General features: G+C 42.5%; 1 long non-coding RNA gene across 2 annotated transcripts; it reads left to right on the plus strand.

The window, feature by feature from the left end:
- The first annotated feature begins 423 nt into the window (after positions 1-423).
- Positions 424-2,797, plus strand: LOC103628027 (uncharacterized). Of its 2 annotated transcripts, XR_002261886.1 has the most exons (3): positions 424-715; positions 850-960; positions 1,913-2,797. It is a non-coding gene; the product is annotated as an uncharacterized lncRNA (long non-coding RNA). The 2 variants fall into 2 exon arrangements; XR_002261885.1 differs by having other exon boundaries at positions 850-2,797.
- Positions 2,798-19,528: the final 16,731 nt, after the last annotated feature.

Consider the following 19,528-nt stretch of genomic DNA (forward strand, 5'->3'; position numbering starts at 1 on the left):
TACAAGTGATAAACGTCATAAATATATGACAATACTATATTATCATAAGATATCACAAATAAGTAATAGTTTAAAATATCCATTCTGGTTATTAATAATTAATAGTATACATGTACAAAAATGATCATGATATTTAAATAGCAACCACACCATAAGGAAAAATTATGTCCACAAGATGAAGTTAAAAATGTGTTGATAAGAAAAAAAGGGAAAAATATTCTTCAAAAGGTTCGAACTCAAAATCTTTTATCATAAAAAGTTTATTGTCACTACAATAATAGCCAAGTGTATCTAAAAATATAGAATTTAAAGTAGTATTAGCGTTTATTATGTCTAGCAATTCCCTTCTACAAACGATTCATTCCCATCATATACTATCGTCCATAACCCTAACCTAGCCAATTCATTCCCAGCAGCAGTAGCCCCATCCTCCTCGTTGGTCATCGTCGCCGCCACACAGCCTCGCCCCCGACCCCGCCCGACGCCAGATGCATCCAATCAGGAGGTCAGCACCCCCGCCTAGCACTAGCCGCATCCAGCCTGGCGGTTAGCACCCCACCTCGCTCTAGCCTCCAGCCTGCACCTACAGGGGCCCCACCGGCAGCGCCCCTTCCTGGCAGCCAACCACATTCGGCTAGGCGGTCAATGCCCCTGCTCGCTGCCCATGCCACACCGGCAGCCGGACAACCACTGCTTCACTATGCTCCAGTAGATGGTGCGACGCCCCCATCCCTCGCTCTCGCTCTTCCTGGCTCTGATCTGATCCACCTGTTGCGATAGGGTATGAGTGACGAGTGGCACTCGATTTGCCAAGTTTGGATCTGATTTTCTTGTTGTCGACTTGTGCAGCTCGATTGCTTACCGGCGATGGTGCAGTCCATCGTCTCCATCGACAAGATTTGTGCCATGCTTGAGGTATTAGGCCATACGAGAGGGTATGTTCAATTATAGTTGTTTCAGGTAATTGTCGTATACATAACTTGACTTGTGGATTGGGAACTTTCAAATTTAGTTGTCGTAATTTATTTCTTCTTTCAGAGAAACTGAATACTATTTTTTCTATGTCCGACATTGCAAGGGACCCTGGCATTATTTACTATGAAGATAGAGATATGAGATCATATATAAAATTACCCAATACTAGTTATTGTTTTAACTGCATCTCTTATTTAATTCCAGCGTTATCCTTATACCGGTACTCCACATGAAGGTGAACATCGTTCTGCTATGTAAACCTTGGTTAAAAATCATCCAATATTTTTATAAATTGAAATATTATTAACAGTGCAGTCTTAGTAGGGGCTTCTAAACATAAAGCATTAATAATATGTAGAATCACATATGACTGAACAAGCGATCTGAGGTGCTGATCACAATAATAGGGCTTAGATTGTAAGTGGTTTCCCATGCCTAACTTGTTTACTACAATTATTATCATACCATCTACTTTTCTCTTGCTAGCTGGCTATATACAAGCCTGCAACACATTCTTATGACACTAGCAGAGTAGCAGGTCATTAAATTAGATATCTGTACTAGAGTCTAAAATCCATTCAAATTTTAAATCATATACTTTCATGTATGGATGGTGTTTGCAGTGCAAACATGCATGTTTATGTTCCACAGAATCATTTTACCTGACATAGCATGTTGAAATTCCTATACTTTCTTGTTGCAGTAATCTATTAAGGCATTGATTTCCTTCAGTCGTGTGTTTCCATTCTCTGCTACTAGTTTTAGAGAAGTTCACTAATATGTTTAAAGTTCTAATGGTTACCTAGACTAGTCCAAGTAGAGTATACATATTGTAGTTCTACTTCATTGAATAGTAAATTCTTGTATCTGATGAAATATTTTCTTTCTTGTTTCCATCTACAACATATTTATGATTCATTCTCATTTTCTTTTGCAGGTTCATGGAGCATGATTACCACATTGGCTAGCGGCACAATATGCCTATGTATCTAATATTTAATAGTGTAATTGCTATGCTCGTGTTCTCTCATTGCTATATTTGTCATCATCTGTAGGAGGTTGTCTTAGGTCACTAGAATCAACATGGGAAACCTGTTGTGCAGAATGTTTTGTAGTATGTTTTGCATAAGGTTCCTCTTCATACTACTTGCTTTTCTTTCCAATTTCAAAATGCATTACACAAATAAAATTACCATTTATATGTCTATGTATATAATATTTCAGGCATAAGAAAAAATAGCATATGCAAAGAAATGGGTCAAACCTCATGTTTGAGATTACTAAGATGGTAATGCCCATTTGTTCATGTAGTTCAATTTATTATGTTTTATCTTTGGCTGACAGTTGGCTAACATTATTACTTTCTATGATTGAATAAATGGATTCCTGTTAAGGAGAAATTGGTTGTCCTCAAGAAAATGTAGAACCTTATGTACAAAAGATATCAACAAGATGTTAATAAATTGAACCTCATATTGAGACTACTAAGTTGGTAATGTCCATTTGTTCATGTACTTTAATATCTTTTGTTTTATTTTGGGCTTATAGTTGGCTGACATTGTTACTTATGATTGAAGAAATGGATTTCTATTAAGGAGAATTTGTTGTCCTCAAGGAAAATGCAGAACCTTATGTACAAATTGGTTGTCTTCAAAATGTTGGTCTTGTAGCTGCAAGCCTGCAACAAAGAGAATAAACAATTGTGGTGATGCTACACATGTAGAAGTAGCAAGGTTGGTCTTGTAACTCCCTATTTGATTGTTGATGAATGATATCTATGATATATATTGCTAAGTGAAAGGGAAATAGGCTTACACCTTTTCCTAATTGATTTTGGTGGTTGAATTGCCCAACACAAATAATTGGACTAACTAGTTTGCTCTAGATTATAAGTTTTACAGGTGCCAAAGGATCACAACAAACCAATAAAAAGACCAAGAAAGGGTTCAAATCAAGAGAGCAAAAGACAACCCAAAGGCAGCCCTGGTCTGGCGCACCGGACTGTCCGGTGCACCACCGGACAGTGTCCGGTGCACCAGGGAACCCAACTCTAAACTTGCCACCTTCGGGAATTCTGGGAGCCACTCTGCTATAATTCATCGGACTGTCCGGTGTAGCATCGGTCTGTCCGGTGTGCCAGCGGAGTAACGGCTACACAGCGCCAATGGTCGTCTGCAACGGAACAGTAAAAGTGAACAATGCGCGCCTGCACGCACAGAAGTCAGAGCAGCGCCAGAAGGCGCACCGGACAGTGAATAGTGATTGTCCGGTGCACCACCGGACTGTCCTGTGGCCCACATGTCAGAAGCTTCAACGGTCAGAACCCAGCGGCCGGGTGACGTGGCTGGTCCGGTGCGCCATACGACAACAGCCTCCACCAACGGCTCTGTTGGTGGCTGGGGCTATAAATACCCCCAACCACCACACTTCAATGCATCCAAGTTTTCAGCCATCAAACCTCATACAAGAGCTCTAGACTTCATTCAAAGACACAATCAAAGAGATCAAATCCTCTCCCAAGTCCAAAGATCATTCCAATCAAATAGTGACTAGTGAGAGAGACACTTGTGTTCATTTGAGCTCTTGCGCTTGGATTGCTTTTCTTCTTCCTTCTATTCTTGTTTCCGACTCAATTGTAATCAAGGCAAGAGACACCAATTGTGTGGTGGTCCTTGTGAGGACTTAGTGTCTCGATTGATTGAGAAGAGAAGCTCATTCGGTCTAAGTGACCGTTTGAGAGAGGGAAAGGGTTGAAAGAGACCCGGTCTTTGTGACCACCTCAATGGGGAGTAGGTTTGCAAGAACCGAACCTCGGTAAAACAAATCACCGTGTCATTCGTTCTTATTCGCTTGTGATTTGTTTCGCCCTCTCTTTCGGACCCGACTTTAATTCTAACGCTAACCCCGGCTTGTAGTTGTGCTTAAACTTTATAAATTTCAGATTTGCCTATTCGCCCCCCTCTAAGCGACTTTCATTTGGTATCGGAGCCCGGTACTTCATTAGAGCTTAACCGCTCGAAGTGATGTCGGGAGATCACGCCAAGAAGGAGATGGTGACCTACGAGAAGCCCGCCACAAGCCACGGGAAGGCTCCATCAAAGGAGTCCGGCAACAAAAAGAAGGAGGGATCCCCTTCACGCATTAGGACGCACAAGAGTGGCGAGAAGAAGAAAATGAAGAAAGTGGTCTACTACGAGACCGACTCTTCATCGCCTTCTACATCGGGATCTGACGCCGCGTCCATCACTTCTAAGCGCCAAGAGCGCAAGAAGTATAGTAAGATCCCCCTACGCTATCCTCGCATTCCTAAACATACTCCATTACTTTCTGTCCCATTAGGCAAACCATCGACATTTGACGGTGAAGATTATTCTAGGTGGAGTGATATGATGAAATATCACCTAACCTCACTCCACAAAAGCATATGGGATGTTGTTGAATTTGGAGCACAGGTACCATCCATAGGAGATGAAGATTATGATGAGGACGAGGTGGCCCAAATCTTGCACTTCAACTCTCAAGCAACTACTATACTTCTCACCTCTCTAAGTCGAGAGGAGTGTAATAAGGTGCAAGGGTTGAAGAGCGCAAAAAAGATTTGGGACGTACTCAATATCGCGCACGAAGGAGATGAGGTGACCAAGATCACCAAGCGGGAGACGATCGAGGGGGAGCTCGGTCGATTTATGCTCAACCAAGGAGAGGACCCACAAGCCATGTACAACCAGCTAAAGACCTTGGTGAACCAAGTGCGCAACCTCGGGAGCACAAAATGGGATGACCATGAGATGATCAAGGTTATTCTTAGATCACTCGTATTTCTTAACCCCACTCAAGTTCAATTAATTCGTGGTGATCCAAGATATAAACTAATGTCTCCCGAGGAAGTGATAGGAAAATTTGTGAGCTTTGAATTGATGATCAAAGGCTCCAAGAAAATCGTCGATCAAGGTGCCCCCTCCACACCCGAGGTGCAACCGGTCGCATTCAAGGCGACGGAGGAGAAGAAGGAAGAATCTACATCAAGTAGACTTCCCATCGACGCCTCCAAGCTCGACAACGAGGAAATGGTGCTCATCATCAAGAGCTTTCGCCAAATCCTCAAGCAAAGGAAGGGGAAAGATTACAAGACTCGTTCCAAGAAGGTTTGCTACAAGTGTGGTAAGCCCGATCATTTTATCGCTAAATGCCCTTTGTCTAGTGATAGTGACAGGGATAACGACAAGAAGGTAAAGAGGAGAGAAAAGAAGAGGTACTACAAGAAGAAGGGCAGCGATGCCCATGTTTGCCAGGAGTGGGACTCCGACGAGAGCTCCACCGACTCCTCCTCCGACGAGGACGCCGCCAACATAGCTGTCACCAAAGGCCTCCTCTTCCCCAACGTCGGCCACAAGTGCCTCATGGCAAAGGACGGCAAAAAGAAGAAGGTAAAATCTAGAGCTTCCACTAAATATGCAACTTCTAGTGATGAGGCTAGCTCTAGTGATGATGAGGATGTTTTACTCACCCTTTTTGCCAACTTGAACATGCAACAAAAAGAAAAATTAAATGAATTGATTAGTGCTATTCATGAAAAGGATGAACTCTTGGATAGCCAAGAGGACTTCCTAATTAAAGAAAACAAAAGGCATGTTAAAGTTAAAAATGCTTACGCTCTAGAGGTTGAAAAATGTGAAAAATTAACTAGTGAGCTAAGCACTTGCCATGATGTTATTTCCAACCTTAGAAATGAGAATGCTAAATTAATTGCTAAGGTTGAGAATTTAAATGTTTGTGATGATTCCCTTGTTAGTCTTAGAAATGATAATGCTAGTTTAATTACTAAGATTGACAAGTTGAATGCATCTCTTTCTAGTCTTAAAGTTGAAAATGAAAAATTAATTGCTAAGGCTAAGGATTTAGATGTTGCAATGTTTCGATTAACAATCTTAAAGATGAGAATGACATTTTACATGCTAAGATTGTTGAACTAAATTCTTGCAAACCCTCTACATCTACCGTTGAGCATGTTACTATTTGCACTAGATGTAGAGATGTTAACATTGATGCTATTCATGATCACATTGCTATGATTAAACAACAAAATGATCATATAGCAAAATTAGATGCTAAAATTGCTGAGCATGAGTTAGAAAATGAAAAATTTAAATTTGCTCGTAGTATGCTCTATAGTGGGAGACGCCCTGGCATTAAGGATGGCATTGGCTTCCAACAAGGAGACAATGTCAAGCTTAATGCCCCTCCTAAAAGATTGTCTAACTTTGTTAAGGGCAAAGCTCCCATGGCTCAGGATAACGAGGGCTACATTTTGTACCCTGCCGGTTATCCCGAGCACAAAATTAGGAGAATTCATTCTAGGAAGTCTCACTCTGGCTCACATCATGCCTTTTTGTATAAGAGTGAGGCATCTAGTTCTAGGCAATCCACTAAAGCTAAATTGCCTAAGAAGAAAACTCTTATTGCATCAAATGAGCCTAGTATTTCATTTAAGACTTTTGATGCTTCATATGTGCTCACTAACAAATTAGGCAAAATAGTTGCCAAATATGTTGGGGGAAAACACAAGGGCTCAAAGACTTGTGTTTGGGTACCCAAGGTGCTTGTTTCTAATGTGAAAGGACCCAAGACCGTTTGGGTACCTAAGAACAAGGCCTAAATTTGTTTCGTAGGTTTATGCATCCGGGGGCTCAAGTTGGATCATCGATAGCGGGTGCACAAACCACATGACAGGGGAGAAGAAGATGTTCTCCTCCTACGAGAAAAACCATGATCCCCAAAGAGCTATCACATTGGGGGATGGAAATCAAGGTTTGGTCAAAGGACTTGGTAAAATTGCTATATCTCCTGACCATTCTATTTCCAATGTTTTTCTTGTAGATTCTTTAGATTACAATTTGCTTTCTGTTTCTCAATTATGTAAAATGGGCTACAACTGTCTTTTTACGGATATAGGTGTTACTGTCTTTAGAAGAAGTGATGATTCAGTAGCATTTAAGGGAGTGATAGAGGGTCAGCTATACTTAGTAGATTTTGATAGAGCTGAACTCGACACTTGCTTAATTGCTAAGACTAACATGGGTTGGCTCTGGCACCGCCGACTAGCCCATGTTGGGATGATGAATCTTCATAAGCTTCTAAAGCGAGAGCAAATTTTGGGACTAACCAATGTTCATTTTGAGAAAGACAGGGTTTGTAGCGCATGTCAAGCAGGAAAGCAAGTTGGTGTTCATCATCCACACAAGAACATCATGACGATCGACAGGCCGCTTGAGCTACTCCACATGGACCTATTCGGCCCGATCGCTTACATAAGCATCGGCGGGAGTAAGTATTGTCTTGTAATTGTGGATGATTATTCTCGCTTCACTTGGGTGTTCTTTTTGCAGGAAAAATCACAAACCCAAGAGACTTTAAAGGGATTCCTGAGACGGGCTCAAAATGAGTTCGGCTTAAGGATAAAAAAGATTAGAAGCGACAACGGGACGGAGTTCAAGAACTCTCAAATTGAAGGCTTCCTTGAGGAGGAGGGCATCAAGCATGAGTTCTCTTCTCCCTACACACCACAACAAAACAGTGTAGTGGAGAGGAAGAATAGAACTCTATTAGACATGGCAAGGACCATGCTTGATGAGTACAAGACTTTGGATCGGTTTAGGGCCGAGGCGGTCAACGTCGCGTGCTACGCCATCAACCGGTTATATCTACACCGAATCCTCAAGAAGACATCATATGAACTCCTCACCGGTAAAAAGCCTAATGTTTCATATTTTAGAGTCTTTGGTAGCAAATGTTTTATTCTTGTTAAAAGAAGTAGAAAATCTAAATTTGCTCCTAAGGCTGTAGAAGGCTTTTTACTTGGTTATGGTTCAAACACAAGGGCATATAGAATCTTTAACAAGTCCTCTGGACTAGTTGAAGTTTCTTGTGACATTGTGTTTGATGAGACTAACGACTCTCAAGTAGAGCAAGTTGATCTTGATGAGCTAGATGATGAAGAGGCTCCATGCGTCGCACTAAGGAACATGTCCATTGGGGATGTGTGTCCTAAGGAATCCGAAGAGCCTCCACATGCACAAGATCAACCATCTTCCTCCATGCAAGCATCTCCACCAACCCAAGATGAAGATCAAGCTCAAGATGATGAAGATAAGGATCAAGAAGATGAGCCACCTCAAGAGGACGGAAATGATCAAGGGGGAGATGCCCATGATCAGGACAAGGAAGATGATGAAGGTCCAAGACTGCCACACCCAAGAGTCCACCAAGCAATACAACGAGATCACCCCATGAACACCATCCTCGGCGATATTCAAAAGGGGGTAACCACTCGATCTCGTGTTGCTCATTTTTGTGAACATTACTCCTTTGTGTCTTCTATTGAGCCATACAGGGTAGAAGATGCATTAAGGGATTCGGATTGGGTGTTGGCGATGCAAGAGGAGCTCAACAACTTCACAAGGAATGAGGTATGTCTTTTAGTTCCACGTCCTAACCAAAATGTTGTAGGAACCAAATGGGTCTTCCGCAACAAGCAAGATGAGCATGGTGTGGTGACAAGGAACAAAGCTCGACTTGTGGCCAAGGGATATTCACAAGCCGAAGGTTTGGATTTCGGTGAAACCTACGCACCCATAGCTAGGCTTGAATCAATTCGTATATTACTTGCCTATGCTACTTACCATGGCTTCAAGCTTTATCAAATGGACGTGAAGAGTGCCTTTCTCAATGGACCAATCAAGGAGGAGGTCTATGTTGAGCAACCTCCCGGCTTTGAAGATAGTGAGTACCCTAACCATGTCTATAAACTCTCTAAGGCGCTTTATGGGCTCAAGCAAGCCCCAAGAGCATGGTATGAATGCCTAAGAGATTTTCTTATCGCTAATGGCTTCAAAGTCGGAAAGGCCGATCCTACTCTATTCAGTAAAACTATTGCAAAAGATTTGTTTGTATGCCAAATTTATGTTGATGATATCATATTTGGGTCTACTAACAAATCTACTTGTGAAGAATTTAGTAGGATCATGATTCAAAAATTCGAGGTGTCTATGATGGGGGAGTTGAAGTATTTCTTAGGATTTCAAGTGAAGCAACTCCAAGAGGGCACCTTCATTAGCGAAACGAAGTACATTCAAGACATACTCACCAAGTTTGGGATGAAGGATGCCAAGCCCATCAAGACACCCATGGGAACTAATGGGCATCTCGACCTCGACACGGGAGGTAAATCCGTAGATCAAATGGTATACCGGTTGATGATAGGATCTTTACTCTATTTATGTGCATCTCGGCCGGATATTATGCTTTCCGTATGCATGTGTGCATGATTCCAAGCCGATCCTAAGGAAGTTCACCTCAGGGCCGTGAAACGAATCTTGAGATATTTAGTTTATACTCCTAAGTTTGGCCTTTGGTACCCCAGGGGATCCACTTTTGATTTAATTGGATATCCCGATGCTGATTGGGCAGGGTGTAAAATTGATAGAAAGAGCACATCAGGGACTTGCTAGTTCTTGGGAAGATCTGTGGTGTCTTGGGCTTCAAAGAAGCAAAATTCTGTAGCTCTTTCTATCGCCGAAGCCGAGTATATTGCCACAGTCCATTGTTGTGCGCAATTACTTTGGATGAGGCAAACCCTTAGGGACTATAGTTACAAATTGACCAAAGTTCCTCTTCTATGTGATAATGAGAGTGCAATCCGCATGGATGATAATCCCGTTGAGCACAGCCGCACTAAACACATAGCCATTCGATATCACTTTTTGAGGGATGACCAACAAAAAGGGGAATCGAGATTGCTTATATTAACACCAAAGAACAATTGGCCGATATCTTTACCAAGCCATTAGATGAGCAAACTTTTACCAAACATAGGCATGAGCTAAATATTCTTGATTCTTGGAATTTTGATGATATTTTTGCACACATAGCTCATTTATACCTTTGATCATATCTCTTTCATGTACTATGACTAATGTGGTTTTCGAGTGGATTTCAAGCTAAGTCACAGATTGAAAGGGAAAAGGAGTCTTCGGCGAAGACAAAGGCTTCCACTCCACTCCATCGAATTATTCATCCTTCGCCGTCGCTCCACACCGCTCTCAAATTTGGTATAATCTTCACTCATATATTATTTACCATAGGGGGAGAAAGTAGTTAAAAGGGCTTATATTTCACTCACAAGTATCCGATTTTGGCAATTCATGCCAAAGGGGGAGAAAGTATTAGCCCAAAGCAAAAGGACCGCACCACCACCAATTTCAAAAATTTAGTCTTTCAACTTGTATTTAAAGAAGTGTTTTCAAATTGGTATCTTATTTTGATACAATTTCAAATTGGTAAAACCTCTCTTAAAATTAATATCTAAAACCCTCTTGAACACTAAGAGGAGGATTTTATTGAGGGGGAGTTTTGTTTAGTCAAAGGAAAAGCATTTGAAACAGGGGGAGAAAATTTCAAAATCTTGAAAATGCTTCTCAAAAACTTATTCATTTACCTTTGACTATTTGCAAAAATACTTCGAAAAGATTTTCCAAAAAGAATTTGCAAAGACAAAACAAGTGGTGCAAGGGTGGTCCAAAATGTTAAATTAGAAGAAAGCATCCATGCATATCTTATGAAATGTATATTGGTTTAATTCCAAGTAACCTTTGCACTTACATTATGCAAACTAGTTCAATTATGCACTTATATATTTGCTTTGGTTTGTGTTGGCATCAATCACCAAAAAGGGAGAGATTGAAAGGGAAATAGGCTTACACCTTTTGCTAATTGATTTTGGTGGTTGAATTGCCCAACACGAATAATTGGACTAACTAGTTTGCTCTAGATTATAAATTTTACAGGTGCCAAAGGATCACAACAAACCAATAAAAAGACCAAGAAAGGGTTCAAATAAAGAGAACAAAAGACAACCCAAAGTCAGCCCTGGTCTGGCGCACCGGACTGTCCGGTGTGCCACTGGACAGTGTCCGGTGCACCAGGAAACCCAACTCCAAACTTGCCACCTTCGGAAATTCTGGGAGCCACTCCGCTATAATTCATCGGACTGTCCGGTGTAGCACCGGACTATCCGGTGTGCCAGCGGAGTAACGGCTACACAGCGCCAACAATCGTCTGCAACGGAACAGTAAAAGTGAACAGTGCGCGCCTGCGCGCAGAAGTCAGAGCAGCGCCAGAAGGCGCACCGGACAGTGAATAGTGACTGTCCGGTGCACCACTGGACTGTCCGGTGGCCCACATGTCAGAAGCTCCAACGGTCAGAACCTAGCAGCCGGGTGACGTGGCTGGCGCACCGGACAGTGTCCGGTGGCGGACCGGACTGTCCGGTGCGCCATACGACAGCAGCCTCCACCAACGGCTCTATTGGTGGTTGGGGCTATAAATACCCCCAACCACCACATTTCAATGCATCCAAGTTTTCAGCCATCAAACCTCATACAAGAGCTCTAGACTTCATTCAAAGACACAATCAAAGAGATCAAATCCTCTCCCAAGTCCAAAGATCATTCCAATCAAATAGTGACTAGTGAGAGAGACACTTGTGTTCATTTGAGTTCTTGCGCTTGGATTGCTTTTATTCTTCCTTCTATTCTTGTTTCCGACTCAATTGTAATCAAGGCAAGAGACACCAATTGTGTGGTGGTCCTTGTGAGGACTTAGTGTCCCGATTGATTGAGAAGAGAAGCTCATTCGGTCTAAGTGACCGTTTGAGAGACGGAAAGAGTTGAAAGAGACCCGGTCTTTGTGACCACCTCAACGGGGAGTAGGTTTGCAAGAACCAAACCTCGGTAAAACAAATCACTGTGTCATCCGTTCTTATTCGCTTGTGATTTGTTTCGCCCTCTCTTTCGGACCCGACTTTAATTCTAACGCTAACCCCGGCTTGTAGTTGTGCTTAAACTTTATAAATTTCAGATTTGCCTATTCACCCACCCTCTAGGCGACTTTCACTAAGTATATGTGATGACCATTAATTGTTGTTTAATTATAATGAGTTGTGCCTTTTGTGCTATGTTGGCATGGGTGATAGTTAAAAATTAAAATGGCCTTGGTTGGCCAAATGTTGTGATGAACAAAAATGTTTGTAATAAACAAAATCGTCATGGTATGAATGCCACGTGAAGGCCTTGTCTTGCCATGTCATGTGAGTGTTTATTTTTGTGACGTTTTTATCCTACGTGGAGGTATGTTGTGGCATTTTTTGGAGATTGTTAATGACGAAAGAAGTGTGTCACAAAACTATGACAACGAACAATGTGTCACTAAATTTATGACAAAAATCCATGAAACTTCATAGAACATGTAATGCCACGCATGATAGGTGACGAAGTAATTTTTGCCATAGAGATGTCATAAACTTCAAAATATGACATAAATTCAAGGTATTACGACATAAAGGAAATGTTACAGAAGGTGACACATGTTGTAGTAGATGGTGTTAGTTTCCATGCTCCACTCCGATCCGGGACAGAGTTTCGACATCACCTCCCTGTTGTTCTCCAGACAGTACACTCTCACTGCCAGGATGTGTATCCGAAAAACAGCGAGGACATGCTGCATAAACTCTATCTTGGATCGGAGTAGAGCACGGAAACTAACCCCGTCTACGCAACCACGGGTGGGATTAGGACCTATCCTCGCCTATTATAAGGTAGGAAAATAGTGTACATGCATTCCATGTTTATATTAAACTATACTCAGTTATATATGTTAGAGGATGGAGGACCATGGGTGGATGTACATGGTCCATGTAGGAAGGAATGATGTCACCCCTGAATGGACTAGAAAGTCTGATGCTTTTGTGGAACGGGCATTTGGCAAAGCTGCTAAAGGAGCGAGTCTAGTCCCATGCTCGTGCAGCAAATGTTCCAACAGGAAAAGAAAATCAAAGAAGGCCATGGTAGAACATATTTGGAAGAATGGATTTACATCAGACTATACTCGATGGATCTTCTATGGTGAAGCGCATCGTACGAGAGAGGAGGTGTTGAGACAACGCGTTGAGGATTATGATGTTGATGTCGGGGTAGCGAATATGTTGAACGACTATCATGAGTCACAATTCACCCGAGGATGTACGGAGGACGAGCTAGAGCCGACAACAAAGGTGTTCTACGACATGTTTGACGTGGCATAGAAGCCCCTTCATGGCCAGACAAAGGTTTCTCAACTGGATGCCATTGGACGTGTAATGGTGTTCAAGTCGCACTACATCATGAGTCGAGACACATTCGATGGTTTGTTGACAGTTATTGGCAGCCTGCTTCCGGAGGATAATGTTCTGCCAAAGCATGTACGAGGCACAGAAACTCCTTCGTGCACTCAAGATGACATATGAGCAGATACATGCTTGTTCGAAGGGCTGCATGCTATTTAAGAAACAATACACAGAGGCAAAGTATTGTCCGAAGTGTAAACGTCTAGGTTCATGGAGATAGACACTGGTGATGGACATAAGAGGCAGCTCGACATCCCCGTGACAATCCTACGCCACCTCTCGTTCATACTGAGAATCCAGCGTCTATACATGAACGAGGAATCTGCGAAATAGATGACATGTCACAAAAATGGCAAACAATACAATCCTGACAAGATGGTGCATGCATACGATGATGAAGCATGGAAACACTTTGAAGTCATTCACCATGAGAAAGTTGAATAGGCTTGTAATGTACGTGTTGCGCTGGCCATAGATGGGTTCAATCCCTATGGAATGATTGTTGCCCCGTACACATGTGGGCCCATGTTTGTTATAACCATCAATCTCCCCCCGGCGTATGCTTTCAAAGATAGAACATAGTTGTGTCGTTCATAATTCCTCCACACCCGGGAATTAAAATGGGCATGTACATGGAGCCTTTGATTGATGAATTGGTCTGTGCTTGGGAGTAATGGGTATGAACGTATTACCGAGCTATGAAGACAAACTTCAAAATGCATGTTTAGGTATCAGTACTCCATGCATGACTTACCGACGTATGGGCTATTCTGCGTCTGGTGTATTCACAGTAAGTTCCCATGCCTTGCAAGGAAGCTCTTAGATTCATTTGGTTGAAGAAGGGTGGCAAATATTCTCCATTCGATAAACATCGACAATTTCTCCCTCCTTACCATCCATTCCACCCAGATATCAAGAATTTTACGAAAGGTGTCGTAGTGACAAATCGCCCACCTGCAATGATGACTGGTGCCGAAGTTCATCAACAGATAGATGGTCTCGTGGCCAATCCAGAAGGTTGTTTTGTGGGATATGGTGAGAAACATATGTGGACACATAAGTCGGGTCGAAGTACTACAGTGGATCAAGATGTTGATGTTCCCTGATGGGTATAAAACTAACCTGAGTAGGGGTGAACTTATCTACTCTACGAGTCTTAGGGATGAAGAGTCATGACTTCCACATATGGATTGAACGGATTCTTCCGGCGATGGTTCAAGGTTATGTCCCTGAGCTTATCTGGCTAGCGCTTGCAGAGTTGAGCTATTTCTTCCTTCAGCTTTGTGCAAAAGAGTTATCTTGGACCGTGATTGTAGACTTGGAAAGATTGGCACCTGTGTTACTGTGTAAGCTTGAGAAGATATTTCCACCCGACTTCTTCAATCCGATGCAGTATTTGATTCTTCATCTCCCTTATCAGATATGAATGGGGGGCGTGCAGGGACGTTGGTGCTATCCAATCGAGGGATGTCTAAATACTATTTGAAAGAAATGTAGAAATAAATGAAAAATCGAGGCTTCCGTTGCAGAGGCATACATTCTAGAGGAGGTGTCAAACTTCACAACAACTTACTATGGTGACAAACTACCAAGTGTGCATAGTCCCCGTCCTTACAATGATGGCGGCAATGAATCAAACCTCAGCATGTTTCGAGGCCAAATCGGAAGCGCAAGTGGTTCTACCACTAAGACCCTAAGACATGAAAAGTGACGCCATATCATGCTATATGTATTGACCAACCATTTAGAGGTGACGCCACACATGGAACAATTTCTTCATGAATTCTGGCTTCGATCAAGGGACCCAACTCCACAGGAATATGATAGCCTTCTTAGAAAGGGTGCGGGAATTGGATTTCCTGATTTCATTTCCTGGTTCAAACATAAGGTACGTGCTTAGTTTGTCATTTGAAGTTGCTCTTACATGCGAATACTATAACAATCTAGCGTGTTCGAACTTGCAGGGCCAAAGAGATCCGTCTATAAGTACCGAGTTGAGAAAAGTAGCCATTGGCTTTGCCTATAGGGTTAGGAATATTCTGGGTATGACGTCAATGGATACCGTTTTCGCACAACAAGCTATGACCAAAGTCGACCCAATCGAAAAACCACGTGTTCTAGAGTTATTACGCCCGGGCTTGATGAGGTTGAGTATTTTGGACGAATCGAAGAGATATATGAACTCAATTTTCATGGTTCCAAACCTCTTACTCCAGTGATATTCAAATGTCATTGGTTTGACGCTTAAGTGAGAAGACATGCACCTTCTAATCTTGGGCTAGTAGAAATTTGAAAGGATTCCACCTTACCATGAGACAATGTCTATATTGTGGCCCAACAGGCCACACAAGTGTATTATCTCCCATATGCGTGCAAAACGCAAGAACATCTTAAGAGTTGGGATGTTGTGTATAAGGTATCATCGTGTCACACCCGGATTTAAGGGATAAAGGCCGGTGTGTCTCATATGTGCGCGAAGGAAGAACAACACATATAATGACAAAGTGTACAGAGATAAATGTCACAATATCATAAAAGTAATTATTACATAGCGGAAGTCTTACAAAAATAAATGATAAATATAAAGCGAACTAATGTCCATCCATGGCGCCATAAAGTTGAATGGGAGACGCCACCTAGATCAAATCGTACTCCTCGTTGTACGACTCCTCCTGGACGACCTGTTCTTCTCCTGTGGGGGGTTATATATCGCAAGTGTGAGCTCACAAAAGATCATAGATCAACAAGTTGTGGGGAATAAAGTGCATAAACTCACCAAAGGTGGGAGTTCATGTGAAGTGTAAGGCTGACCAACAATAAGGGTTAAAGCTGAGCATTGCTTTTGGTAAGTTGGTCAAATTTTATTAGCAGTTACTAAATATAAGTAAATACCAAACCAGAATAATAATAGAACAAAATTAATAATAAACCCCATGCAAAGCAAATGACAAATTGAATTTAGTTCCATAGTTTAATCATGCGAGAGTCCTGAGCTGCTAATGATCGCGAGCACGACTAGTATACCTCTGCAGAGGTTGTACCTTGTACCCACAAGTCATGTCACCCATCTGCCAAGGGATCGCGACTCCCATACACCTCTACCAAGGAAGCGAGGCAGGGTAACACTACGAGGCTTTTACAAAGTTTCACTAGCGTCAGAAAACCCGCTACAGTTTCTAGGAAGAGCAATGCAGGAATCCCCCGTCTGACCGCCATCGCAACAAAATCAACCCAGGAACTTCCCTACACGCCTACTCCCATACTGCCCTAGCCCCTATCGGGTAAGGTAGTCCTCCACTAGCTTTGCTAGTTAGTCAGCCAAGGGCGTCCCATTCCACCCTTGTGGTGGCACGTGTTTCTCAAGTTAAGCTCCATGTTCTAATTAAAAATAATGATCTTGACACGAACAATAAGTAAAACAATAGTATAATTGGAACATAAACAAAATGTAATATGAATCCCCAAACCATATAGAGCAATAGCAAAAACTACCCAAATAGTTCAGGGGTAAACAAGGTGAAAATATAACCAAACTAGGGTGATCTATTGGGTCTCATCAAAATTAAGCATATGCATGAATAAATGATAATAAAGAACATTATTGGGTAATAAAAGTGGTCAAGGGCACAACTTGCCTTCAATGAGCTCCTGCTCAGCAACTTCTACCTGCTGAACACCGGGATCCTCGGCCACTGGCTCTTCTACTCGCCACAATACAAACAATCATGGTACAAGGGAAAAATGAACATCACACCAAATATGTATACAAAATATAAATTAATATTCTACGCATTAAAACGAGATCATAGGTAAAGGAATCACTAAATTCGTAGTTATGGATTTTAAGTTATGAATTTCCAAAGGTTTTATGTGTTTGGTACAAGATTAATTAAGAGATCAATTTTAATACAATTTTCATGTTAAAACAGTGTTACTGAGTTATAGACAATATTAATACAGAATTATAGGAACTAGAATACGTCAATTTGGACTAAATATGAATTTTCTAGGGATTAAATAAGTTCTAACCATTATTTTTACATTAAAAATCACTTTCTATTTCCTTTTCCTTGATTTTCTAATCCCCTGGACTGCGCGCAGAATTTAACCAAAAGCCAGGGGCCACTGCACAAATATCCCTAAGACCTAGAACGCCCCTATTGTGGAATGTGGGTTGTTTACCCTAACACTCAGGGTTTCTTACCCAAAAGTGCCTGCACACTGGGTTTTACCTAGATCTCGACCGTCCAATTATGATCCTGCGGCAACGATTAAATCTTATGATAATCAAACTGGTACACTGTAACCACCGCTGGATCAACTATCTACGCTCCGGATTCAAAGTAAACCAGATCGCCCCTCGTCCACACGATCTCAATCATACGATCCAAGTTAACCAGCACGAACGTGTACGCGCTGATCAAATCGGGACCGTACGTGATCAAATCGACGGTCCTGGCCTGGTCATCACCTATTCCCCCCGAGCTCACCACGGTGGCGCCATCGCCACGGTCGCGTGCTTCTCCGACGAAAATCATCCGACGATCTGAGCCCTAAAACTATCGGCCGTCTAGCGCAACATGAATAGGGAAATGAGGCGGGTTAAGCTAGGTAAGCCATACCGTGGGTCGTTGTTTGGTTGACGGTGGCTGCGGTAGCTCGCCGGTCTGGGTGGGCGTCGCGTCTCCGACGAGAAATTCTGTGGCCGCGGAAGCGCTCCTATCTCCGCCAATGCCACGGGTACTTCCGCCGCACCTTGACAAAGCTCTCTCACCTACGCGGCAGCCCTAATGGCGACGGAACGTGGTGAGCTGATTCGCCCGCAGTGCCCAATCTCGCAATCCGCGTGGCGGCGGTAGGCTTTGGCCGTTCGGGAGATGGATTCGGTCAGAGGAGTGCGGTGCACAGAGACTTATACCCTAGTCAAGGCCATGTGCCCGAGGTGAGGTCATCGCTGCGATTGTCGCGTCCACGATCGACGGTCCCAGCCGGTGCGGGCGAGTGGTTAGGGATGGGCCTGACTTGGGGGCACCGCACGTGAACAACTCGAGTGACGGTGGGACGTTCACAAATCTCCCAGATGACTGACCGCACGGGCCCAAGTGTCACTAGGACGCCAGAGCAGCGCGGGGAGTTTATTTGTTGTCGCGCGAGCCCGTGAGCCATTGAGAAGGAGCGAGTGTGAGAGCGGTTGTTCAGTGGGTCCCCATTGTCTGTGGGCGGTTGTGGAGGGAAACGGGTCACGTGGGTGAGTGAGTTGGGTCTGCCGAGGAATTCACGGCCCAAGCGAGATCCTCCCTTTTTTCTTTTTCTTTTTATTTTCTATTTTCTTTCCTTGTTTTTGTTTTCCTTTAATTTTCAAATCTAGAATTTTGAATTCAAATCTCGCAGCAAAATTTGTACTCAAATTAAGTATTAACCTTGAACATACCAGTGGAATGAATTTATTTAATTATGGATGTGTTTTGTGTTTTATAGTATTTCTTTCTTTTCTCCAAACTCTAAATTGTGAATTAGGTCTTAATTCAAATTTGGATACTAATGTTTTTCTATAATTATTATCTTTATTGTTATCAAATGCACACACAAATAAACTTCGACATGATGCATATATTATTTATATGTTTTTGGCTAATTACTCACTTAAATAAAGTTGTTCACATGTGATATAAAAATAGAGGAATATCATATAGGAATAACTATCTCCTTTAATTTGGTTTACAAATTTGGGTATTACACATCACACGATAAATTACCTGTTCCAAACGATAAAGATTATAACTTAGAACTGGACACATATGACCATGTGTAAACCTACACATGCAGGAAGGTAACGCAAGGGGTATGATGGAAGATCAAATTGTTCTAGACACAACCTAGAACCTCGTCGTAAGCCCACTTTGCGGGACCCGCCAGGTACCGCAACATTGACACCGAACAAGCTACAATGGCCCGTATGGAGAGCGGACATGACAAAACACCAGATTGGGAGTACGACAGCGCACGCCCCCATAGACAATGCCAGGGGGACTAGAGCGGCCCAGGGGCAACAAGCTAAAGGACCCCCGAGTAGAATACGAGTCCCAACTGTAAATTCCTCCCTTGAGCAATAAAAGGGCGGAACATTCTTCCTTCTACACACAAGCACACTTGTCCCCTCGGTTTCCGATACCACAACATCAACATTTATGGTTACTCATAAGCATTCTGAGGAAGGAGCAAGTATAGATATGACTATTACATGTTCTCGCGGAAAGTTTGAGTCCATATGTATGTATACACATTTCGAATTACAATACTAATTCTTATAAAAAACCGTAGACCACTTGTTTCAAT

This window comes from Zea mays, chromosome 5, assembly GCF_902167145.1.
Source record: "Zea mays cultivar B73 chromosome 5, Zm-B73-REFERENCE-NAM-5.0, whole genome shotgun sequence".
NCBI classification, from domain to species: domain Eukaryota; kingdom Viridiplantae; phylum Streptophyta; class Magnoliopsida; order Poales; family Poaceae; genus Zea; species Zea mays.